The sequence below is a fragment of the Gallus gallus genome, chromosome 3 (genome assembly GCF_016699485.2).
Source record: "Gallus gallus isolate bGalGal1 chromosome 3, bGalGal1.mat.broiler.GRCg7b, whole genome shotgun sequence".
NCBI lineage: Eukaryota > Metazoa > Chordata > Aves > Galliformes > Phasianidae > Gallus > Gallus gallus.
In genome coordinates, this window is record NC_052534.1 from 85,472,925 (window position 1) to 85,498,939 (window position 26,015).

Consider the following 26,015-nt stretch of genomic DNA (forward strand, 5'->3'; position numbering starts at 1 on the left):
GATGTCCTGGAAGCCTTTTGTATGACTCATAAGAATCATACCTGCTTCACCAAATTAACATGAACATTGTCTTGTAATAGGATTTCTATGTGTTGCAAGTTAAAATACTGTTCAGAAATTACCTTCATCTTGTCTTTTTATTCTTTGAAATGTACAAGGAGTAAAATTCAAGTCATCCATTTAAGTTACTCCAAGGATTACCTTAGCCCACCCTCTGCAGAACTCTTTTGCAAGATTTTTTAATGTTTTAAGTTAGTCGATATTCAGAATATCACATAAAGAGCCTCATTTTGCATTCTTACACAGGCAAAACTCCCACTGAAGTCAGCTGGCAGTTTGCATACATTCACTTGTCAGATACAGCTACTAACAGTCTGTGAAGGCTGTCAGTATGCATGCCATGTTCATTGCAGAGCAACTAATTTTGTTTAAACTCTACTTACATTGCTATAGATGAAGACTGAAATTTAATATAGAAATAAAAGATAAATTCAATCTAATCAATATTCACATTATGCTCACAAAATGATCTTTTCTGAAAAGCAGAATGTTTAAAAATTACTTACATCCTTTCCTATTCAAAGCCTGTAGAGTTGGTGCTGAACTGAAGCCAAAGAAAGCTTTATGATCCCCAAAGATGCTACAGAAAGCAAATGTATACACATATCCCCAAACAAATGCTTAAGACCTATTTTATTCCTACCCTCTGGCTCAGAAGAAAATTATTTTACAGTTCATTTCTCAATACTAGCAGTTAAAAGTTTCCTGTGGCTAGACTTTCAGTGACTGGGTTTATTCCTGAAAGACAGAAAAGATCCACAGGTTTAAAGTATTTACAGGTTCAGCCAAATTTTCTTTACAGAAATAGGTGAAACTACAATTTTCTTCTTACATATAATCTGAAGAAGTCTTCTAAAAAAGTTATTTCTTTTGGAGCAATCATCTGTCACCCCGAAGTCTAACAACATATTCATAAAATTGTAAACTATTTCTGATGGAAAGTTTTGTATATATTATAAGTAGAATAAACTCCAGCTCACATAGATGTTGATTCTTTTCTTTTTTATATTAGCAATAGAGTCGGGAAAAAGCAAACAACATGTATTTGGCTAAAAAAAATCTCACATAAATAGGATCTTTGAAATTCTTCCATCATGCTTCAGATACCTTTCAAGCATCGGATTAATGTTTATTCTTGTGATAAAGAACTAAAGAAAACATATTCCTGTTGAGATGATTTCTTGCTGAAAAGCTTGACTAAAGTACCAAATCTATTCAGGGAAAATATGTGGAACAGAAAATATAACTAGCAAGGTTATAAAAGAAATCATAGCTTTCAAAGTAGACTCAACTGTCTCCTGTAGATGCCAGTAATTAAATTTCTTTTATCTGTTGGAAGAAGCACTGCCAGCTTCCTATAATGAACTCAACATCACCTCAAGGCTTTTAAATCTTAGCACTTTTACAGTCATGCATCAAAGCTGAAATTACAGATCTCACGTAATTTATGATTGAAGAGAACACTGTGCATACACGATTGGACATCAGAGGAACCCTATTTGCAGGGCAGCTGCCAAGAAGAAAACATTCTTAAAAGAAAATTTACTTGATGTATTAGCTATTGTGAATTAAATCCTAGCAAAAGAAGTTTTACAAAAGTGTGTAATGAAGAAATAACCAAAGAAGACTTTTTTTTTTTTTTCATTTAAAGATGAGTCTCTGAACAAAACTTAAACATTTATTCATGGGATTAAAATTTTAATATACTTGCTTCTCTAATCACAATCAAGTCACACAGGCAAGGCATCACAGTGAAACTCTTGTCATTGCCATATTCATAGTAAGAAGCCTGGAAATCTTTGTTTAATGTTGTCCCACATAACTTATTAACAGTATTCTGCCAACAATACTGAAGGTTGTGACGTAATTTTTAGCATTTTTCTTTTTCAAAAGAAGTGTTAGCAAGAAAGAAAGAGAAAACAAAGTATATGTCCTGCCCCCTGAAGCAAAACATTCTTATGCATCACTAATATGGCATTACTTGGGCTATATTCAGAACCAAATAAATACCAGTCTTTGCAAGTAGGATTCCGAGTGATGAGATAATACAAATTAAAGAAGTGATTGTTATTACCAAATAATTGAAGAACTCACCTGAATGCACACATGAAGTTAAAGTCTGTATCACTCTTTATGATCATAGTGAGTGCTCAGTTTTCTACTTTTTGCTTTCACCTTTGCTTTGTGTCTTCAGGCTACACATTCAATTTTTGAACTCTGTCTTTGTGTTTATCAAGAAAATGCCTTTAATATTTCATACTTCACTGCAGTCAGGTGGTTTGCTGGCCTAACTGATCTGAGCATGGCTCAATAAGAAAGTCCCTAGCTGCTCTTTTCAGTTTAACTTTCATGATGGGAATACATATCTTTATCAGGTGCTGCTCTAGCACCTAAAATCTCACAGATGTTTTTGTTCCACTGGTTTGAGCTGTTGAGACACAAATACAGATTGAAGGTTCAACTAGATTCTGGACCTTCAGCAATTTGACAGAGGAAGAAAAATGGTCTCAAAAATTAAATAATCCAGGGTATGTGCCAATTGGTGTGAAAAATCAGCAGTCATATTAGTGACAAGCATCTTCTGATTTGCTTTAAAGTATGCAGTATTTACAGTTTCTCTTCTAAACCCAGATTTCTCTTCATTGACATTCAAGTTTACAGATTTGATAAATTTAGCAAGCTGCATTTTTGGAATGCTTACATACTCTGACACATATATACAATTTTGACAACAATGACAGGCGCTATGCATACACTGCTGGCAAGTTTACAGTACTCTACCATTTGTAACAGCTACTACTATTTAGATTTAAAATAATATTTAAAAAAAAATCACACTTTTAGTCTGACTACTTTCCTGTCACATTTATTGCTTCACTGTAGTTTTACCATTCTCCCTTTTGTAGATCTCACTCCATCATGAGGTAGACTCTCTTGGATTTTTCATTTCTTCTTTTCTTTTGCCTGCCATTTACTATTATTGCTACCACAGGAAGTTCACAAAACTGGTGTAATTACTGTTTGCATTTTGAGGTTGTTAACCCTAATGAGGTTTTAATTTTCCAAATGAATATGGTGCATGAAACATTTCCTAGGAATGGACTGCACTTCACAGATAGAAATAAAGTTTTCACTTTGTACAGTAAGTCATTTCAGCAAGGTAAAACATTCAGAACATTCAGTGCTCCTTTTTTTTTTTTTTTTTTCCTTTTTTTTTTTTTTTTCTTTTTCTTTTCTGCAGTGAGAAATGCAGTTTTGGAAATTATTTACTTTGCTTTTGTAGAAATTGAGTGATTCATACACACTTGAACGTGCGCTTTCAAGGTTAGTCAGGGTTTGACCTCTCGGTCCTTAGGAAAGACTTCTACTTTGAATTTCAGTTCTGCCAACCAGGGAAGAAACTTCCAGATGACAGATTTTTACTGCTCACAGGGACCTAGGGTAGAAGATTTTGTTTCAAATGTAGATGACTTTCCACAATCAAGTATGTGAGGAAAAGGTTCATGCTGTTTCCTTTTCAGAGTACAAAAAATGTGCTCTCAGTTCTCCACCCTCCTCTAAATGCATTATACTGAACAAAAGGTCTCCAATGATTTGTTGGAAGCATCTGTAAGCAGCTTTGAAAGGATCTGCAGGCAGATATTTTGGTACGTTCCCAGCTCATGCAGTTGTGTATGAACAGCCTCTCTGACCTGTCTCAGTGATGGTCATGACTGGCCACGTAGCATCTGTGTGAGAGGATCTCCCTGAAATTCAAGGAGAGGTGGCTCTACTATTTCCATCTCATAAATAGTGAATTCTAGTAGTCTGGCCTCCTGCTCTGTGCTGAAGGGGAGATGTGAACATACAGCCCCCAGCTCCAGGCCAATACATGGCCTTCTTTCCACTGGCTCCTCTAATCTTAGAGGTAGTATTCATACTGATAAATCTCAGATAGCCATCTTATTTATACATTGCTTTGAATGCATCTCAACAGAAAGTGAGAATACACACTGCATTGCTTGGCCACAGCATTTTTAACCAAACCTAAATAAAAATGTATTACCCTGAGTTGATTTTGAAGGATCCTCTCACTCTTCTCTAATTCTAAATGGAATCAAAGGAAACAGACACATTAGATGCCCAAAGTCTGCTGGTGTGAATATTCTCTTTTTTTAATAATTCTAAATGATTGGACTGGTCAATAGAACACCTTTATTATTTAATTTGCTACATTTAAGACTTTCTTCTTCCTCTAGCACTTTTGTCTCTCATATCATATTTATACTGGAAGAATATATTATGAAACATCTTTGGGAAAATTACTGTAATGTCTAACTTTAAGAATATAAAGCATCATAATTAGCATAATTTCAACAGTAGCATTCAGATGTTTTAATGGTTGTTACTCCTTTCAAGCTTTTACCCACCACATTTGACCTTTAACATCAATTATGATTTTCTAGCTTACTACAGGATCCTTTCATTTCCTGAGATAAAAGCAAAATTTTTTTATTTCTTTCCATATTATGCATATCTTCTGTTAGATGCTGACTAATTTTGGGGAATTCTGGAGAAATGGAAGATATTTGGCAGTACTGCTGAGTAGTACATAAGAAGGCAACCTCTATCTCACTGCATCAAACCTAACTGACGTTAATTAGATTTATTGGGGAACTAATGGTTAAATTTTTCCCTGGAACACATAAAACTCGGAGTTTGAATGGGAAGTGTCTGTTTTGCAAAACAAAGTGGAAGTGGCATGTTTGAAGAGAAATATATAGGGTTCTTGATGGTTTTATCCCTCCATCAAGCACACTGCCATACCAAGGAAATTGTTTGCACTCTGCACATGTGAATCATGCTTTAGCAAAGGGAATAACTATGTTTTCTATTGGCAGAAAAAAAAGGGAACATGGGTAACAAGCTAGATATCCCTTAGGATGAAGACTGATTGCATTCCTGTATGAGAGTCAAAAAGGATGTTTCGTTTCTTCCTAAGCCTCGTACTGAGACACAGCTACACTGCCAGCAGAATTCTCTTACTAGGGTGCACAAGATGACTGGCAATGTATGCAAGCTGAACCTAGCAGCAGGCACAAACACCATGATAATTCCTGACACCTAAGGTGTTCTGGTGTTTCTACACGTAAGATGTCAGCACATCTCTGGGCATTTTTTAAAAAACTTATTTATTTATTTATTTTGCTTTTTTAAAAAACTTCAGCATTTTTTTAAACTTGACCTTTTTTTTCCTTTTTTTTTCCTTCTGACTAAATTTTCTGCAGTTCCATGAGAATTGTAGTTTTATCCTGTACTATCCAGTTGTATCCTTGTACTATGTACAAAAGTAGTAAGTAAATACAACACAAAGTCCAGCAGTTAGAGAAGTCTGTACAATACATTTAAAATGAGTAACAGACCCCAACAGAATTCATAGTCTGAGGAAAGATTTATCAGTGTTGTTCACATCTCCAAGCTGGGTTGCATTTGCTCTTTGCAGAACAAAAGCAAATGAACTAAAAATATAAGCGTTATGATTGTTACCTTGCTATCCCACAATTCCTTCTATTTCATTACTTAAGTAGCTGAAAGTTTAGATTTGAATTGCATGTCACTTTAACACATTCTCTTTGGTTTTCCTATCATAGAGAAAATGGATCAGCATATTATGCCAGCTAATACAGGTTGGATTAAAATTCATGTTCTGAAATGTCAGTTTTCTACATTTGTTGGATGAGCATTCACAAAACGACATTTGAATAGCTATTCCTTGACAAATAGGTGATCTCATTAGGAAAAACATGCAAATCAATAGGACTAAGCTAAATGAGAAAGGATTAGTTTTATATGGAAAGTTTATCAATGAAATTCACAAACAAATAGTCAGTGAAGAAGGAAACATTACGTTTGCAGAATAATTCATTGCCCATGAAGTACATGCCTCATCTAGTTATTCAAAATGCACATGTTCCATTATATCATACATATGCTTAGTTGAATATCTGCAGTTTGCTCATCATCTGGCACTGGCACAGTAATGGGTGCTCATCCATTTGTCTGTCTCAGCAGTTTCATACCTTGGTTTTGACATTCTTATATCTTCTACTGCCAGCTTTACAGGGTACATAGGTAGGTGGGCAGGTGGAAGGAGTGGAGTCTGTGTGCATGGGTGGACATGAGTAGGTTTGTCTTCAAGCTTCCACTAAACAGGTGCTGGAGTATCTAGGAAAAAAACTCCAATATTTCATTAATATACAACCTATCACAAAAATATTGTAAAATATTGAAGACACATTTTCCTAGGGATCTCTGGGAATATGTCTTGCCAGCATTTTTCTCCAGGTCCTGATTAATCTCAGAATCAGGTTTCAGTGAATTACACAAATCCTGAACTATTAGCACTTCTGATGTGAAATGCTATTATTTAGCACTATTTTTTTTCTCTTATGTAATACTATAAGTGATGAGGTCTCAACTATGCTCTATTATTAAAAAAAAAACTATTAATTATATGTCTAAAAGTGTCAAAATGCAGAAGTTTAAAATATTGTGTGGGATATACTATTACCTTGCAGTAAAAACACCATTGTTATTATAATGACAGCTAAAAGTACACAGAAGGTGACCTTTGCATTAGCTGAATCTGTACAGAGCACTCTATTGAGTGAATTCAGTAAATATTCCAAAACCCTTTTAATAAACATTTTTCAAGACTAGTATTAGAATACCCGATGACAAATAATTCTAAAAATAAGTCAAACTCTCACTTTCAGTGATGCGAGAGACAGTAACACATTGCTTTCATGTACTCATTACTGTCTTTCTTCTTTAGTTCAGACACCTGCAGATGTTTTAGAATTATTAACTTAGCATTTTATCATTTGGTTTTGGAAGTCAACATTAAAGCAAATCCTGACTTGAAACAGTTTGCCGTTTAATCAAAACCAAGTGAGCACCATTTCAGAATGTATATATTCTCAAAAGAACTGGTTTCTATTCATTATTAATTCTTTTTATTTCATACATTAAAACATTTCTTTCAAATGTCATTAGTGTTTTTCCATTTTTTCCAAGGGCTTCTAAGGGTTTCTTTTTAATGTACGTTTATGTTTGTTCTTTCCCTTTTAAGGTTGCTGTTCACTTGTCCCTAGTTTTAGTAAGCCACAAAGTTGTCATGCACATATCACTAAAACACAAAGACATCAGTGGCCTTATCATACTGGTTAATCTACAGCCCTCAAGTTTAATATACAAAAATGCAACAAGAAGAAATGTTACAAGCTGAGATTATATCTGAAACACAGGCTTGGAAAATACTGAATACATACATTCCAGTCTAGTAAGTACCACTAATGGGGTAATGTTTGTAATTCAAATGTCTCCACATAAAACTAAAAAATACACATTAAAATCAGTTTGCAAGTGAAACCTTGACTTTGTGTCTCAACCTTTCATATAGTATGGCTGAATTTCACATCATAAATCAAATGGACATCTCTAACATCTCTCTCATTATACTTGCTGTGTATCACTGATTCCAACCACTCCAAGGAATCCAGCATTAGGCTCTGATGCCACACTCAGCAGAAAAAAATTATCAAGAGTTCGAATAAAATTTTTCTGTGAATTTAATCTTCACCAAATTCTAGGAAACTTTCCTGATTAGAACATGAAGAAGATTAAAAGCCTTAATGTTTGTTGCTGTTTAAGCATAGAATCTTGGAATCATCAAGGTCGGAAAAGACCTCCTCATCCAGTTCAACCATCCCCCTACTACCATTATTTCCCACTAAACCATGTCCCCCAGTACAGCATCAAAATGCTTCTTGAGCACCTTCAGGGACAGTGATTACACCGCTTCCCTGGGAAGCCTGATTGACAACTTTTTCTGAGAAGAATTTTTTCCTAATATCCAACCTGAAGGTAATGTTTAATGGTTAGCAGTAAACATTCAAGAGGTTCAGACAAGTTTTTTGTGAACTTGGGAAGTTTAATATAGTTTAATATTTCTTAGGTTTTGTTGTTTTTGACTCTCAAGTGCTGCTCAGATTGTGTTTAGAGAAAGCATAACAAATCAGAATACTAATGATTTCAACAAAATGACAAGATCAGACATAGCAATATAAATTTTTAAAGATCTTTCTAGCAAATTTCTTTAAAAATAATTTTTAGCTAAGTGATAAAATAGAGGCAAAGTCTTGAATACATGTATAAATGTCACAATGGTCTGCAAATGCTGTGTTGTCAGAAACTATTATTGCTACCTTAACAGTGAAATTATACTAGTTTCATTAGAAAGATTTGACTGACTCAGAAAAGTATTTTATGACTTGGATTTACTGTTTTATCATAGGCCAAAATAGAAGTTCATCTTTTCTGCTTATTAAGTAATGGTTCTTTTCAGGCAAGCACAGGAACTAGAAATAGTTATTGATTTTGCTACTGCTTTCTCACAGGAAATTAAAGGCTATATCTGAATTACATAAATCTCCGGTTGGTGAGATAAGATATTCTAAGCACACTTTAGAAATGCATGACTGATAAGGTAAACCAGTCAACTTTGTTTGAAAAGCTAAATTTCTACATTTTAATATGTTTCTGGAGTCTATGAAAATGGACAAATCACAGTTACATATAAGTTCCTCTGAAGCTATTAAAAAAAAAAAAAAAAAAAAAAAACCTGCACCTATCCTAGAAAAAAAAAGTTCTATTTTTTTAATTTATTGTATTTAATGTATTGTATTTATTGTGTTTTGTTATTTGTTGGAAAATTAATGAGTGCCTTCAATCTGTGGGTCAATGTTATCAGATATAACAGTGCAGAATGATATTAACATAACAGACTTACATACAAGAATTGTATACATTCTTATATTGACATAGGAGAATTTCAGCAGCAATGTAGTTTATGTTTCAACAATCACAGAGTTGGCATGGTCTGCAGATGTTGTCTGTCACTTCCTGAAAACATTATGGGATTACCTTAGATATTTCTAAACAAAACTGTGCAGCACAGCATCTTTTCTAAACCCAAAATTCATGGTGATGATGAAATGACACCTTTTCCTTGCAAGTCTTTTCAATTGACATACATGACCTATAGTTTTATTTTTATTTAATCTGAATGTCCCTTTTACAGGTTCTTTGTCACTTTTTTTTTCCCCCTTTCCTTTTGGTGCTGACTAAGGAAATAATTGGTCCTAGTTCACTTCATGCATTTGTAGACAGTCCTGTCTTATTTCATCTATCTCCCCTGCCTTCTTCCCCCCCCCCCCCCCCAAAAAGCAAGGTTAACAGAATGGGACTAATTTTCTGAGCTTTAATGATTTTTATTGCTCATCTAAAATTTCTCCTACTTGTCAGTGTTTGATTTAATATGTTGCTTTCATGCTGAATGCCTTACTTCAAAAGAGAAATATGGCTGTATGCCAATGTGAGTTTCCATACAAAACTATCTAGGAAAAGACTTAGCAGCTAATGTATTCATTGAGGTAAGCTCCTTTTTGATCTTACTGGTTATGCACAGGCAAACTGATCATAATATAATCTTGTCTTGTTCTCAGTTTATTCTTTGTTTCTTGATGAGTGATAATGTCCATTTTAGCTCTCATTTTAGTGGAAGACATGCACTGCTTTTTTGAGGTACATTGCATATACAGGAGAATGTGCAGGACTGGTTCAGTTGTAGGAATGTAACCACATCAAACTTTTTTTTTTTTTTTTAAACTTAAATAAATACTGTTTCTAGCCATTAATTTCTATACACACATATTATAGATTTCAATAGTTTCTACTGTTTGTGCGGAAAGGAATTTACAAGACCTCGTTCAAACAGAATCTATAATTTGTTTTGACATAGGTTTAGTTAGATAAGCAGTAATGGAAATGGTAGATCGATGGCAAACAAAACTGAGCACAGAAATGTACCTGCAAAAATGTTACTGAACTTTTTTTCTTCATCTGAATCCTATATTTCTTGCATTGCATTCTGTACTTGCTTTTTATTTTCAGTGGGAAATAAAGCACATAATTAGAATTATTAAACAGCAGAATGAAAATTCTTTTCTTTAATGATAACATGATTCTACTTGCTTTTTTTCTTTGAACCACTCACATCCTATTGCTTTATACACGTCAGGTATCTACATATGCAACAGCTCAACAGCTTTCTGATATGCAAGCACAATAGGCATCTACCCTTCCTGAATTTCTTTGCATTCTTAAATATTCCTAATAATTTTTTTGTACAGAATCATCTGTATGCCTATGAACAGTATCCTGACATTTTGTTGTCATATGATCAATTTAAACATCAAGCAACTGTTCAAACTGCAAAGTGTATACATTATTGCAGAAGTGTCAGTTTGTTTACTTGGCTAGATGCTCTGAAGTGGTGTCTCTTTTCCCACCAAAGGTCAGGCTGAAATTTCTTTCATTTTCTACAAAAAAATCTATGGGCTTTTCATAAAGTTGTGGTCTTGTTTCTATCTTCTCTTCTCAGATCAACAGAAAATGTCATATGTAACACTGCCAGAGAAACATCAATTTATATTCTCAGCAGATATATCACCTTTGAATCTAGTCCAAGAAAACTGTCAGGTTTCATTGGGAAAATTAAGCTTTCTATTACAAGAATGAATCATATACAACAAATATTGAATGATAGCTTGGAAGAAGCTATTGTTCATGAACTGCATCACAAATTCATGTTTCCTCTCAATTCACAATTATAGTAGCTAGTTCTTATTTCTCCTCTAATACACACACACACACAAATCTACTGCACTGTTCCACACATTTAGGACGTGCCACAGATTATTCAAGATACTAATGTTATTTAGATCAGAGGAAGAAAAATTATAGTTCTCAACCATTCATTTGACAAAAAATGAAAGAGTCTAATAAGTGATGTTTGTCTGGTTAGGGTCTACTGTTTTTCTCCTGTTGTACCTGTATGTGAAGACATTTCTTACGGCAGAGATGTGTAACTTCTCACAAATTGAGATCCAGGAGATGACAATGTGAAATCCTGGAAAAACCTGGAAAAAGTTTTAAATTGAAAAAATTTAAGATCCCCTTGTTTTTTTAATTACTATTACTCACACAATCATAGTTCATTAAATATTTTTGTATAAAACCACTTCCTGAACAGTTTAATTTTCTTTTTATAAATAAGGGGAGTTAATATGTTCTACTAGAAAAATAATAACAAAGTTGAAAATTGTATCTGTAATGCAGGGGACCTTAGCTTGGCCCTAAGGAATTTATTATTCTATTTCAGCAGATTATTATAGCAGTGGAACTAATAAAAAACTAATTCTACGACTGTTCATCTCCTTATCTGTGTTTTATTTCAACCAACAGAACCACAAGCTTCTTTGTTCTCTCATTTCCTTAAATTGAAGATATTCTCTTTTCCTAGAGACTACCCTTAAAGTCCCTCCTACTTTTAGTCCAGTATCCTGATGTTTTTCCCCACTGTCTCCTTTCCTCTCTTCTTGCTTTCTAGCCACTTTCAGTTTTGTCACAGTACAACATTATGAGTTTATATGGACCTTTAAAGTTATACCTAGGAAATGTTTAATCCTTATACCTATGCATATTTTAGATTTCATATCCAGCTTGATGCCCTGACTCTGCTACTCTTTCCTACGAAGAATGTACTAAATGTGAATCATAATGATTAGAGGAACTCAGAGTGCATATCTCAAATCTCCTATGTAAGCTACAATGAACAAGTTGTTGCACTGATTACTAGAGAACTAAGTCTCATGTGTGAACTCCTTTATACTGACTAAAGAATCTGTCTTGACATACATTGAAAAGTTATTATTTCTGTAGTTTCAAAAGTGTTTTTATACTTGACAACCAATAGACTCTGAATACTTTAAAAGTGCATTCACTTAAAAGCTGACATTATAAAAGATGCTATTGCTGTAAAAACATGCTGTGAATTAGATCTTGATTTGGAGAAATGAATTTCACTGACAACAACCTTTGTTCATTTAATATTTCTGTAACTAAAGTAAAACACTTACTGTAGTGTTGATATATTGATGGAAATGTAGTAAATCAGCTCCATGCTCTTAAAATGAAATTCTATTTTGAACAGTTTCAAAAGAGATAAACCAATTACAAATAGAAATAGCTCAGACTCAGAATGTGAGAAAAGAAAAAAAAAATGTGGAGCTAAATTACAGTACAGTGAAAGAGCAAGTGCCATCTAGCTACAAGATAGCTAGTGAGGCTAAGACAAGAACAGCCTGAAGTAACAGTTACTTCAGAACTGATTGTCCGAAGTGTTAAAATTAATTACAACAGAAATGCTCCCTTTGCCGAAGGATGAGATTAGAGAACCTCTGAAGTGTTTGGCCTGAGCTAGTAATGTATTCTTCCTGCAAGTATTTTTAGATTGCTCAGAGTAATGCTCAGCTGATTGGTTGCAAATAAATATACAGATAAATTCTACTCCAGTATGCACAGACGTACAGCTAATGTCATGAAGAAATGTCTTTGAGAATCCAAGACACGTTAAATTATATTTGACTATCTCACTAGCTCCCAGTAGGATATGCCTTTATATTCCAAATACCTGGAAACATACAAAGTTCCTTAACTAATCTGCCAAAGCAGTGCTTGCTCCATTACAGAAATTGAAAATTTACCACAAAAATCCTTTAATACATTATTTTCTGGTGTAGTAGGATATTAAGGATTTGAACAACATGTAAATATTTCAGAATGGCAGCATTATAAGCATTTATCTTAGAAAATTGATAAATATAATTCTTTTTATATATATATGTACAAAACTATCTTGAACTTCAAAATAATCTTACAGACAGAATGATGACTGTGCAGTAATGATACTGTCCGTTTTTTTCCCCCCAGATAGAATCTTAAACTTTATGACTGGTGAAAAAGTGAAGCACAATGACTCTTTTAGTTGATAGGAAATGATTAATAGTTGCCTTTTTTTTTTTTTTTTTTTTAACTGAGGTATATCCTTCAGCTGCCTCATGACAAGATGAAGAACATCTCAATCAGCTCATTTGCTGAAATTGGCAGATTACAACCAGAGAACTATGTACAGATCAGAATATGGGTTTCTATGAGTTAGAAACAATGGTGGCAACATTAGAATAGCAAAAAAAATTTTACCAGGTGAGTTCCATGAATGCTCACAGAGAAACAGAAAGACCATGGCACAAAAGTTTGTCAGTATGAGGCTGAAGGTAACAATGCTTCCTGGATCATTACTCATGACAAGATGCATTATTGTTATGAGCTGGTGTTAAAACAGCAATTCATAGAGCAGTGATATTTGAGCTTCCCATAAGAGAAAGAGTTCAAGATGCAGCCTCAAGTGAGTAAAGTTATGTGCATGATTGTTTGTGATAGTGAAGGAGTGATCCTTCTGGATTTCCTGGAACCCAGACAAAGCATCAGTTCTTACCACTACATCATGATGCTGACTAAGGTGAAGGCTCAAACCTCCAGAGTAAGTCCAGAGAAGACAACAACCTTTCTTTTGAAACATGCTAATGCAAGGTCCCATGCTGGATTGAAGACCGTGAAGCACATCACCAGTCTTGGATGACCTGTCCTACTGCACCCACCATATGGTCTAAATTTGACACCTTCTGATTTCTAACTGTTTGGACTAATGAAAGATGAACAGCATGGGCAACATTTTCCTAACAGTGACACCATCATTGCAGCTGTGTAACAGCAAGTCACCTCCACTGGTGCAAACCTTTTATGAGCATGACATGCAGGCTCCTGTTAATCTCTAGCAAAAATGCAGAGCTGTTGATGGCTACTGTTGAAAAATAGTGTTTTGTACTTGAGAACTTCCTCTATCAGATTATTGTTCTCTTTGTATCTGTTGTAGTTCCCATGGAAATAAGTAGGAGGCATTGCTTTCAGAGCCATCAATGTAAAATAGATAACTATTATCTATGTTTCTCAATATAATTAACACTTTTAAGCCACTTCTCCCCATAATCCTTTTCTAGCTTAATTTCACTGCTACACTCCTGACTCCACTGCCTCCCTCGCCACGATGCAGGAGAATGATGGTCATGGTCAGTTCATCTCTTTACCACTCCTCTCTCCTCACATTCATCCCTTGATTCAAAGTAATTCTTCTCCACGAGCTGCAGTCCTCCATGTTGTGTCCTCTCCCATGTTGTGTCATCCACCTGCTGCAGAAGAAACTGCTCCAGTGCCAGGATCATCTCCATTCTTCCTACTTCTTCATTGACCTTGATGTCTGCAGAGCTGTTTACACTACCAGCACATGGACAGCTGCACCTCATACTGCATAAAATACAGAGTTCTTAACTACTCAAAGCATCTCTGTGGTGTTATCAGAATAATGAAATTTTTCTACAAAAGGGAATATATTTGTATAAATCCTCCCATAATAACTGATAAATTTGACTAAGCACAACAGAAAGACTTCTTTGAGTGAAACATCAAATACCTCACCCATTTAATCCAAAACAAACTAGCACCGATCTTGCATCAGGCCTTTAGGGAATAATGTAGATGGAAACTGTTACCAACTATTAGCTTCAGTTCAGCTTTGACCTAGAATACTTGTCATATGTTACAAAAAATAATTTGATAGATAGATGTCACTTTTAATTAAAGCTATAATTTTTTTCTTAGCAGAAACAAAGTTTTCTATGACAAATAGATCTAAGTGATCTTGTTGAAATTATGCAGGAAACAGAATAGCCAAAATAACCCTTCAGATTTTGCTGAGGTAACATTAAGAACAGATATAGAAAGGCATAGAAGGCTCAAAAACTTTTCAGCAGTCCTAAAAAATATTCAGAAAGTGCAAGATGTTTTTTAATACCCATATTAATGAAAAATGTGCTAAAGACTTAGATTTAGATACCAGCTGTGTCAATGTAATTTTATCAGTAAAGGTTATGTTTTTGTGATGTCCAGAAGTGTGAACAGAGAGAGATGATATTGCTAGCTGCGTAAGTTAGAATAATTAATTAAAAATTCTCTTTCACTGCTAATATTCAATTCCTTTTGTCACAGACTCTTCCAAGAGAAGTCACAAAATTGTTTTCAGAAAATAAGTATGTAAATGAGTTGTAGGAGATTTTTACTGCTATTTACAGGGCACTAGTACTAACATCGGCATGGGACTCTTTATTGTGACTCAAAAGGAGATAAAGTAAGGCTGCAATTTCTGTAAGTAATACAATTCAGTCCCAGGAAATCATTTTTATAGCAGTTCTAGTGATCACACTCACTGTTCTACACAACAGTTCAGTGGATAAAGCAGCCACCCATTTTGTATAGAACTACTGTTTCTTATCAAGAAAAACAAAGCTACGCCTCCTGACTTGAGGTACATCTTGCAGTCAGGCCTCTCTATGTGAAGGAACCACCTGTGTTCCTTATGAGGAATTTCACTGCTGACCAAGACATTCACATGGAAAAAAAGTTTGATCTCCCCTCTTCACCTCAGTCAGCATTTCTATCTAATGTTATATTCTAACTTATTTATATCTAAAGCTTTTAGGCGGATTGTTTGAGACTGTGATGGAAAACTAACCACAAGAAAGCACACAGACTGCTACACTTAGCCCTTTCACTCTCTTCCTGGCCAAAATAGTCTCTGAGCTTTTCACACAGTTTAAGAAGGATGGAGAAGTCTATGACAGTATCAGAAGCTGGGATCACGATGCCAACCTTAAAGTTTTACAGCTCCCTAGTAACATGTTTGTTTCCAGGAACTTTGAATGAAGGTAAGATATTTCAGGCTCTGAAATCAGGATTTATACCAAAGCAAAGTTCTGAATCTTGCAATGGACTTGCTAGGCTTAAAAGTGAATATAGCTTTAAGATGTTTGAAATTAAATGTGTGTGAGGAAGTAAGCCATCTTGATAATAAAAAGGGTTTTAAAATGACTGACATGGAAAAGATAGGAATTTAATCCTCTTAGTACCACAAATAACTGCCTTATTTAACTGATGCTTTAAATGATGAGAATTCATTGCTACTAGAAAAATTTAAGATGTACATTTAAAAAGGCTGTAAACTCACATCTACTCAATACTTGTACCATTTCTTAGCAGCTTGGTGGAAAAGAAAAAATCAGAAGACTTCAAAGAAGGACCTTGTTTTAGTTTAAACCGTCATCTACACTCTAGGCCCTTTATCTCTGTGGACTGAGAGCTAATATCAGTTTCACCTGTTTAAATGATCTGTATTAATCCACCCAGCTGCTGAATATAGCTTTAGTCTTTTAGAAGTGAGCTGATGTAATTTTAAGTGCATTTTCCAAACCTGAATGCTACTTACCAATAACTTCTGCTTTTTAGATTGATGGGAGAAATAAAATAAACATAAGATACAACTACTAGACATTTTATACCCACATAAAGCAGCTCTACTGAACATTGTTATCAGCTTTCAAAAGATCTGGAGCATTGCAAAATTTCCACAAAAGAAGAAAGGCAACATTGTTACTGTATTCAAAAAGAAAAACAAACAAACAAACAAAAAAACAACACAACACAGATGGTTTACAGTTCTAGAAGGCACGTAGCAAGATCTGCATTGTTATGTCTCCTAAAGAAATAGGCCCTTTTCTACACATATCTTATGATTTTTTGTCAGCGGACTGGAAGAGCCAACTTCCTTCAACTTGAGGCAAAAAACTTTCAGATATAGAGGAAGACACACACTCGGGAGGTGTTAAATGAGTATATTCCATATTTGAGAGTAGAATGATTGCTGCTGAAAGACAGGGTTCAGTATCTGCAGTTCAGAAAGAATGCTGAGAAACTGGACAGGGTTGAGAGAAGAGCCTTGAGAATGATAAAGATATGAAAAACCGAGCTTTCCCTGAAATATATAGCCCGAACAATTTGTCTTATAAAAGACAAGTTTATGGGGGTGACCCTAACTTAATCAATATGCAATTTCCAGGGAATATAAATCTATTAACAGAGTACTAGCAACGAAGGAACATAATTGCCTATAGTAAGCATTTAGTTACTGGATATGCCATCTCAAGGGAATATTTATAAATCTATACCATATTGTTAGGAGATATAGTTGAGATCAAGCAGGAATTAATTCAAGGGATTCTTAACTCTTTATTTTGTTGGAAGACAGGCTAGATAATCATGGACTGTAATGAATTCCAATAATCTGTATTTTCTTATTGATTAAATGAAGTAAAAAAAAAAATCAATGAAGTTCTGTGTAAGCAGAAAGATCCTTCTAAAATATTATTTCTTTGATTATTTTCTTTTCAGATGAGAAATACTTTTTGTACAATGATATTTCTAATGACTAAAGTAAATTTCATATTTCATATATTGTTGCCCTTGTCTGCTAGAGAGTCTATTGGGGAACAATTAATGAAATTTTGCTAGCAGCAGTAACATCAGAGAAGAAAGCACTGATCAGAATTACAGCAAAGCTTTATTCTTTACAAGGAGAGCCCTATTCTGGTTGATACGGAACTACATGATGTTTTTAGCAGCTGTCATTATCAGTTTTAAAGTGTTAGAATACAGATTAACTGTATTTCAGAAAGCATCTCTTACAAGAGTGCATCCTAAGGAATTATTAATAAAGGAGGAGAAAGAGTACTGAATCAATACATTTTTTTTTTTAGTTGAGTACTTATCTTTATCTACAGAACATTGAAGTATATAATAATACTGGTATCACTGAATACTAATATGGAATTAACTAATGAGGAATTGTAAATATAGAAATGTTAATTGCAGAATACGCAGAATACACAGAGTAAAATTTCTCAAGCGGGGGAAATGGAGCTAGAGGACACCTACAGGGAAAAGTAGGTATTTTTCAAACTTTTTTTTTTTCCCTCTAATTAAGATAGGAAGAGTAAAGATTTTTAATTACATGTTGTATGTCATAAAAATCAAGATGTGAAATCCCTCAATAGCACCAGGGAGGTTTTCCACCCTCATTATACCATTTGGAGAAACCAACACTTCTAGCTGTTAAATATTTTTCTCATTTTGTTCTTTGGTGCTTTTCCTGTTATCATTGCAAGGCATCAATTTCCACAGACTGCAAATATGACTGTGAAGAATATGCATTGCCATTGTGACAACAGTATGTGTGTCTATCATCTTTTCTATCCATGTAGGATTTAGAATTAGGAACATGCTCATAGTTGTGGAGAAATCCACTGATATGAACAAAGATGTGCCTAAGTACAAAAAGTCATAAAGATTTGATAGTAGATACATTAGATGAACAATTATTCCATATATATATATATCAAAATCACATACGCAGTCTGAAGATACTAATAACAGTTTCTCTTTCTTCACTTTATCTACTAAATACAGTTTTGATAAATATTTGCAGTTACCTCTGTTGTAAAAAAATAATATCTTAAGGGTTTGTTGAACAAACGAGAGCATCTTAAGTATTGTGGGCTGTAAGTAAACACTGATTCTGGATCACATCCTATAGCGATGCTTCTGGGAGCATGTGTGTAATTTGAGTCTGCGTGGGTTCCCCTTCCCCCACCCTTTTCTCCTGCAGCCCAAGGTTATGGACAGGAGAAGGCTGCATTCCTCAGTTCTCCCCTTTCTACAAACTGTTACTGGGAGGGATGAGTTAACTTCTTTGATATCTTTTCCTAGAGCACCTATTTCTCAAATAAAGGATCTGTCATCACCTTTGTTTGCTCTACAGATCTTTATAACAAATCAATATTTGTACACAAATATATTAATTTCCTTACAAATCATAGGGTTTTTTTTTTCAAGATACATTATTGTTAATTTTCTATCATAAATAATATACTATAAAAAATAAGTTAAAATGACTTTATATATTATCCAAAATACATGTTATTATACTTACAGCAATGTAAATTCTGTTATGTGGTGGGTGGATTTACCATCAGATTTTTTCTAAGGAAAATGGGATGTATTTCACTAAATAATGTATACATTATACCTTTAGTTCACTAAAGAAGTTGAAGTGCTCAAAGCTTCTCTTCTACAACTAATTTATAAATAAGATGATACTTACACAATTTATATGTGCGTCTGCTCAACAAAATCCTTACTTGATAGACAAACCAGCAATGCATAGGGGGCCAGTGTAACACTGTAACAAGATGGAAAATGCAGCAATGACAGTGTAGTAGCAAAGGCCTAGATAGCAGGAGGTAAGGATATGCTCAAATGCAGCACCCATAGACACAGAAACAAATGAAAGAATTTGCTTACCCCTTGAAGACCTCAGGTAGGCAGGGATTCCCAGTAACATTCATTTGCCTCCACTGCCAACTCTTAAACGAGGTCTGGGAAGAGGTGGATCCTTGCTCTACCCCTTATGGTCACTCAGGTGCATGCAATGCACCTGAGCTCCCCTGGGTTGGCTCTGCCTTCCCACCAGGTGCTCAATCACTGTTTCAGGCCATGACTTAGCATTTCTACTACAGCCATAAAGTAAAATTCTGGAGTCAATTTCATGCATTTGTCATTCAGCTTTAGAAACTGGTAGATGTACTTTGTAAGCAAGCAGTACTGAGAAGAGAAGATTGTAACTGTACAACACATTAAAACATACCAAAGTGTTAACACTGCACTACTAGCCTGAAGTCCCAGACCCTTAAAAGACAGTAAGGAACTAAATCTCTTATGAGAGTCACCCTAATTTTCAAAAGCCCAATAAGTGGAAAAGGATCCCTGGAAAGATTTATTGGATGGAGAGAGAGAAACTCAGACAATATAATTCAATCTACCAAGCTACAAAATCTATTTTCAGGTGAGATATTTTTCTTTCTGTGAACAGAGTCTTCAAAAATAACTCTCAGAAATATTTCTAATGATGCAAAATCATGATGACTGAAGGCTTCTAACATTATTTGGTCAAACATTTGGAATAAGTTCTGTGTTACATCTCTAGGACATACTGCTTCCTAACATGGAGATTCAAAGAATGAATAGAGAGAACATAGGCCAGTAAGGGAAGACTAATGGAGGAAAAAGAGGAAAAAGCTACAAAAAGAATCATTTAGTTACATACCTAGGGCTATCATATGGGTGCAGCTAGTAGCATAAGGAGAAGGGGACTAGTACTTTTGCACGGGGCTTACAGAGAAAGTCATTTATCTTCAGTTTCTTTCATGTTCATAGAATTATAGAATCAGAATGGCTTGGGTTGTAAGGGATCATCCAAAACCTCTCTGAACAGCCTGTTCCAGCACCTCACCATTCTCTATGTTAATCAGTTGAGATCTGAATGACAGTCAGCCTTTTGAGGACGAGAGTCTAGGTTATCAAATGTAAAACGCTGAACAATGCAGGAGCTAAGAGCATCCTTTTAGAGGATTGCAATTTTTTTTTCCCCCTAACAGCATATTATTTGATAATTTCACATTAGCTTTTTGAGGTCTGTCACTCAGGTTTCCATAAAGCACTGAAGGCATGTTCTAATGATATGCTGCAGTATAAATATTAAAATTGGAATGTCATGTTAGACTACTCACGGAAATCAAAATATAAATATCTACTTTTTCTTAATCACACTGAATAATGTTATTAAAACAGATTGAATTATTTTGTCTAGACACACCTTCAATTAAATGGCAAATATGTGGTTTTGCAGCTCAGTAGGTAACATTTGCAATTGGATTTCTACATTTTTTTCTGTATTACTCTTGAAACTGTCTAATAACCACATATTTCATTTTAAAAATCCTCAGGTGTGCAAAACTTATTTATTCTGTTTGCAATCATAATTAGAAATTGTAACAAGATATTTAAACAGATGTGTGAGGGAACATGGCTGAAACTACACTGATGAAGAAACAATTTACTTTCCTGGAAGGTACTGGTGAACCTCCTATACTGTAGTTCCCAGTTAACGGTTAGGTATATGTTAAAAAAAAACCAAAGAAAATTATTGAATATGTTGTACAGTCCCAGATAAAATAATTTATTTTTAATATGAGGGCTGCTCCAAAAGTAATGCCTCTCATTTTATTGTGATGGCCCATAATTTCAGAGGCAGATACTGGTGGTACAGCTGTAGATTTGAACCTTCCCACCAATATTCCATTACATTTTCTTGCCATGTAACAGATGAGAAGAGAAGGGCAGGCTGACAAAATGGTATCTGACATGGAAGTGCATATGTAGCAAAGTGTGGGATCCAATTCCTCCCTCTAGAATAATTTTCACCCAGTGACATTCATCAACACTTGGCGAATGTTTATGGAGACCAAACTGTGGATGTAAACACAGTGAGGCAATGGGTGATTCATTTCAATATTTGCAACAGCGACATGAAAGACAAGAGAAGTCACAGATAACTTTGCAAATTTTCATGAGTACAGTATGCAGGCTCTTGTTCACTCCTGGTGAAAATGCATAGCTAATGGTGGTGATTATGTTGAAAGATACTGTTCTGTAGCTGAGAATTTGCTCTATCATATGGTGTTATTGTGCTCTTTTTATCTGTTGTAGTTTCCACAGAAATAATTAGGAGACATTACTTTTGGAGCCACCTACACACAATGCTGTTACACTATACTACTGTTTTAGTGACAGAGAAATTAGTCCATTCAACCAGTTTAAAATAAAAACCTTTCTCAGAAATCTTTCAGACTAAGTATATGTGTATTGAATAAGACATTTCTTGTCAAGGACATATCAGGGATTTACAAAGAAGAAGAGAAAAAAGATCACACAGGTGCCAAGAAAATGGATTCTTATACTGTGACTGTTATGTGGTTTGATCTGATTCATCTAGCACAAATAAGTTAGACCAACAAAATGTGCAATTAGAAAGAAGGATAGACTACAGAGTATAAAACCGAAAAGCGAAATGACTCATATGTAAGCATTTTTTCTAATAGGATCTGTGAAAATCTTTGAAGATCTTTCATTGTACATTTACACATTACAGTGACATTTCATGTGCTTAAAGCATTCATTTAAAGGTGATATTTGGTCTAGGTATAGAAAATATCCTCACATAAAATGATGTGCATTTTAAAATCAGAGCTGTTATGTAGTTGCAGTTTTCTGCCTTCTGGTGATAAAAAAACACTCCATAAGTTTCCTCTGTTTCTACTGTGGCAACATGAGTCTTTCCATCTCTGGTACAAGCCTGGAAAAAGAAGAAAAATTAAGTACAGTTTTGCAGTATCACACATTGCCAGTTTCAGTAAACTGTGTGTACCTGGATGCACTTTAACATAGGGAGTAACTGACACTTTTTTCTTAAAAAATAAAATAAAATCAATAAAATGTGAGCAATTTGTTGATTTTCCCCAAACTCAGTTAACAAAAGCTTTCATTGATTTCAGTAAGCCTAAATATATTTGGACTTCAGATTCTAAATAGCTTTGGAAATCTATGCCCAAGTTTTTTTTACTTACCTCTCAGGACTGAAACTGTGATATCAAACAGAGTAATTCTCAGTATTGTGGTACAAAATTTGTCCTCATCTATGCAGCAATATGTAAATGTCTGAGAATATGATTTGATGTAGAATTTGGTCAAGTATGTTAAAATAAGGTTCTCTTTGCAGACTGGGCTCATCATGACTGTTAAAGAAATTTCAAAGTAAGAAAAATGCTTTCTTTCATAATTGAGCTATAAGAATAACCAAAAAGAATATGTTGACCCTTAGAGTAGTTTTCGTGATTTCTGTATATTCCCAACATACTTTGGCCCTCTTGGGCTGTTTCCAAAGAACTGTTTAACGCTGGATTCTCTTTGGGAAATGTGTACTGAATTATTTTATTTTCCATCTAACCTACAAAACTTTATAACCTTAATAAAGATAATAAAAAGAATAACATTTTATACTTGTAACTGGATATGGTTAATGACAAAATAGTATGCCAATATTTTCAGTCATAGAGGCAGGATAACAAAAACCACAAATGGTACCTTTCTTCACTGAACCTATATTTTGATAGCATAAGCAAAAAAGGGAGAAAGAAGGTCTTTTAAATAGATTGGCTTTTTGCTCCCCTTGAGTTGGAAATATGATTTGTTTTAATATCATTTCACAAGTATTAGCTTACACAGTACAATAGCTAGTTCGAAGGTCAGAAAGATCTACATAGGTTACTAAAGAGTACTCACTGTGAATGTGCTCAGTGGAAGTGGCACACTTATTTATGTTTCCAGAAGTGTACGGTTATAACCATTTATTTTCTAATACGTGTCTGAAGTAGCAGAGAGAGAAATTAAAAGCATCACTCATGTGGTATACAAAGTGGTCATTTTGGTCACTGTGGGAAAGGCTTTCATTTAGAGCATTGGAGCAAAATGCAGGGATCAGCAGAAGGCAGAACAGATTGGTTGAAGTGTGGATGAATCCTGTTGACACAAAAAGGAATTCTGAATTATTGTTTGTACATCTTCACAGTTTCTAAGATCAACATATTTGTCAAAAGTCCTCTTCTTACTGCACTTAAAATATGAACTGAAACCATACAGACCACATAAAACTGTGATCTTTTTCTGACACAGGAAGAAAATGCAGATCTTTTTCTATGTACAAATTAGAAGCTGTTGCATATATGATTTCTGAAAAAACCCAACAATATTTGCAGTATACGGGTATTCTTTTGGGATGAATAAAATTCTATATTGAAAACTTTTAAGAAAATATTTAGTAGAAATTTTTGCTGTTGTAGTACTACATTTTAAAAGAACTGAAAAACAAAAGCATCATTCAACACTAGTTCAGACCAGTCTAAGGAGTAATTCTGCTGCATGCATACATACACGATGAGCAAAACTATGAAGCAGACTTCTAAAGGCCTCAAATTCAAAATTTTAGCAGTTAGGAAACGGCAGAATCATAGTTGTCATTGTGAATCCGTCTTCTGATACATATATAATTCAGAAGAATACAGTGCATTTTATTTTTCTCCAATCCTTACTTCATCTTATGCAGAGGATGTTCAGCACTTTAAAAATTAATAACAGTTTAAACTCTTGTTTTATTCTCCTAGGTCAACGGATGCCTTTAGGCATTAGTTGCTGTATATTATCTAAATGTTGCAATTAAAAAGATTTGTTTGGTTTTCTGAGTTTTTTTCTTTTTTTTTTTTCCTGCAGTATCACTACAGAAATTTGTTGCTCTGTAAACAATGAATACATTTTGTTAGACCTTTTCTCTAAGTGGGGAGGCAGCATTATCTGCGATTCATACATCAGTAGATACAGAGAGAGCGTACAAACACAAGCAAGTACTGAATTTCAGATGGACCGTTTGGGATGTTTCAAACCATGATTTTGTATATTTAAGTAAAACGTGAAAAATCTGGACTTGGCAACATGTACATTTGTACACGTCTACTGGAAGAGATCAGATAATACTAATTTTTTCAGAGCAAGAGTGAAATGGGATGGCACACAGATCACTTTCTAATAAGATAGAAATAAAAACAACATTCCACTATATCATTTCCCATACATAGCTGTGACAAATCTACGTAGGGAACAGGCCTATGTCACTTATTTGTCCCTTTCTGGTCCCAGAGCTTTTGCACATCAGGTCTTTGGTATGCTTCACACCTGTATCCCAACAATCTGTGTCTGGGTACCATATCTGCTTCATGAACACTCCTGCTCTGGTCCAGTGCCTGGGCAAAGATGTAAGTTTAAACAACTTGTCCTGAGCTACTGAAGTCAGTGGGAGGTATATTATACATATATATTTATATAAACTACTGGAAATGATTTGGAGATAAAATGGTGTGTAAGAACTCAAGGTATCATTTATATCTGTAGAACAGTTTAAGAAGTTGTTCTCTTACCTCCCCTAAATTTTAAGGCCTAGCTACCCAGTCTGAGTTTTACTGTGATTCTACCTGTGAGACTCAGATTTCCCCTGCGTTTCTCAGAGAGTTTCAGGCTGCAAGCCAGGAGGTGACAACCTGTGCTTTTCATTTAGTAGTGTGGATAATTAGCTAGTAAGGGCAAAAAATTTCAACTTTCTCAGGGGGTTTGCCAATAGTTCAGTCATATGCTGAATACAGAATAAGTCTGGAGAGAAAGTAATGAAGAGTAATTTCTAAATGAGAAGGTATAAACTCTGTGCACAATACAACTGAATTAAAATAAAAAGAACAATAGCATTTCCTGACCAAGGGTGATTTGAAAAGGAGATAATAAAATTGGATGGACAGACTTCTGCATATCATTTCACAAATAAAAAAAACTGTATATTAACCACTCAGTTTACACTACGTGCACTATTATTGACAACTGCATGGTCTCTGTGGGAAATACATTCATCTTATCACTAGATCTGCTGTTGGAACTGAGGGAAGGAATAGGTGATTTTTGTCTCTCTGTGGACCGAGGGAAGATGGGAGACTGCACACATTTTCACAACAAATTGTCAAAGGAAAGAGAGTGAGGAGCTTCAAGGATCTTCATATTGTTACTAGACACTGGCAGGAGCACGTTCTAAGTCATTCTACTGTATTTTTCCCCAAGATCTGCTCTAATCAATTATTTTCTCCAAGCTGTCTCTGTTTAGCACTTTCTTCACTGTACCACTCTATTCAGTTCCTGTACTAGCTCTGTTTTAAACAGTTCCAGATGTTCCTCTTCAGTTCAGTGAGGGTATGTTGCAGGAGTTGTCTCAGTGAGCACACCCAGCACTGCCTCACATCAGGTCAGAGCCAGCTCCAGCTGCTCCCACAGGGACCTGCTGCTGCCAGAGCTGAGCCATGAACAACACTGGGTGTACTCTAGGAGCATAGATCTAGGAGAGGGAAAAACTGCTGCACAACAGCAGATGGGAGAGAAGAATGAGAAATGTGAGAGAAACAGCCCTGCAGGCACCAAGATCAGTGCAGAAGGAGGGCAAAAGGTGCTCCAGGTATGAAACAGAAGCTCCCTGCAGCCCAGGAGAGGCCGATGGTGGAGCAGGCTGTCCCCCAGCAGCACATGGG

The 26,015-nt window shown here is 34.9% G+C and overlaps 1 long non-coding RNA gene across 2 annotated transcripts in view; it reads right to left on the reverse strand.

Moving 5' to 3' along the window:
• Positions 1 to 1,047: 1,047 nt before the first annotated feature.
• The window catches only part of LOC107053129, a 30,500-nt gene continuing 5,532 nt past the window's right edge, over positions 1,048 to 26,015 (reverse strand). For both annotated transcript variants that reach the window (XR_005859006.2, XR_005859005.2), the window contains 4 exons: positions 23,185 to 23,421; positions 22,064 to 22,198; positions 19,109 to 19,186; positions 1,048 to 14,364 (listed from right to left, as the gene is read on the reverse strand). This is a non-coding gene — a long non-coding RNA (uncharacterized LOC107053129). The remainder of the gene's footprint in view (positions 14,365 to 19,108; positions 19,187 to 22,063; positions 22,199 to 23,184; positions 23,422 to 26,015) is intronic.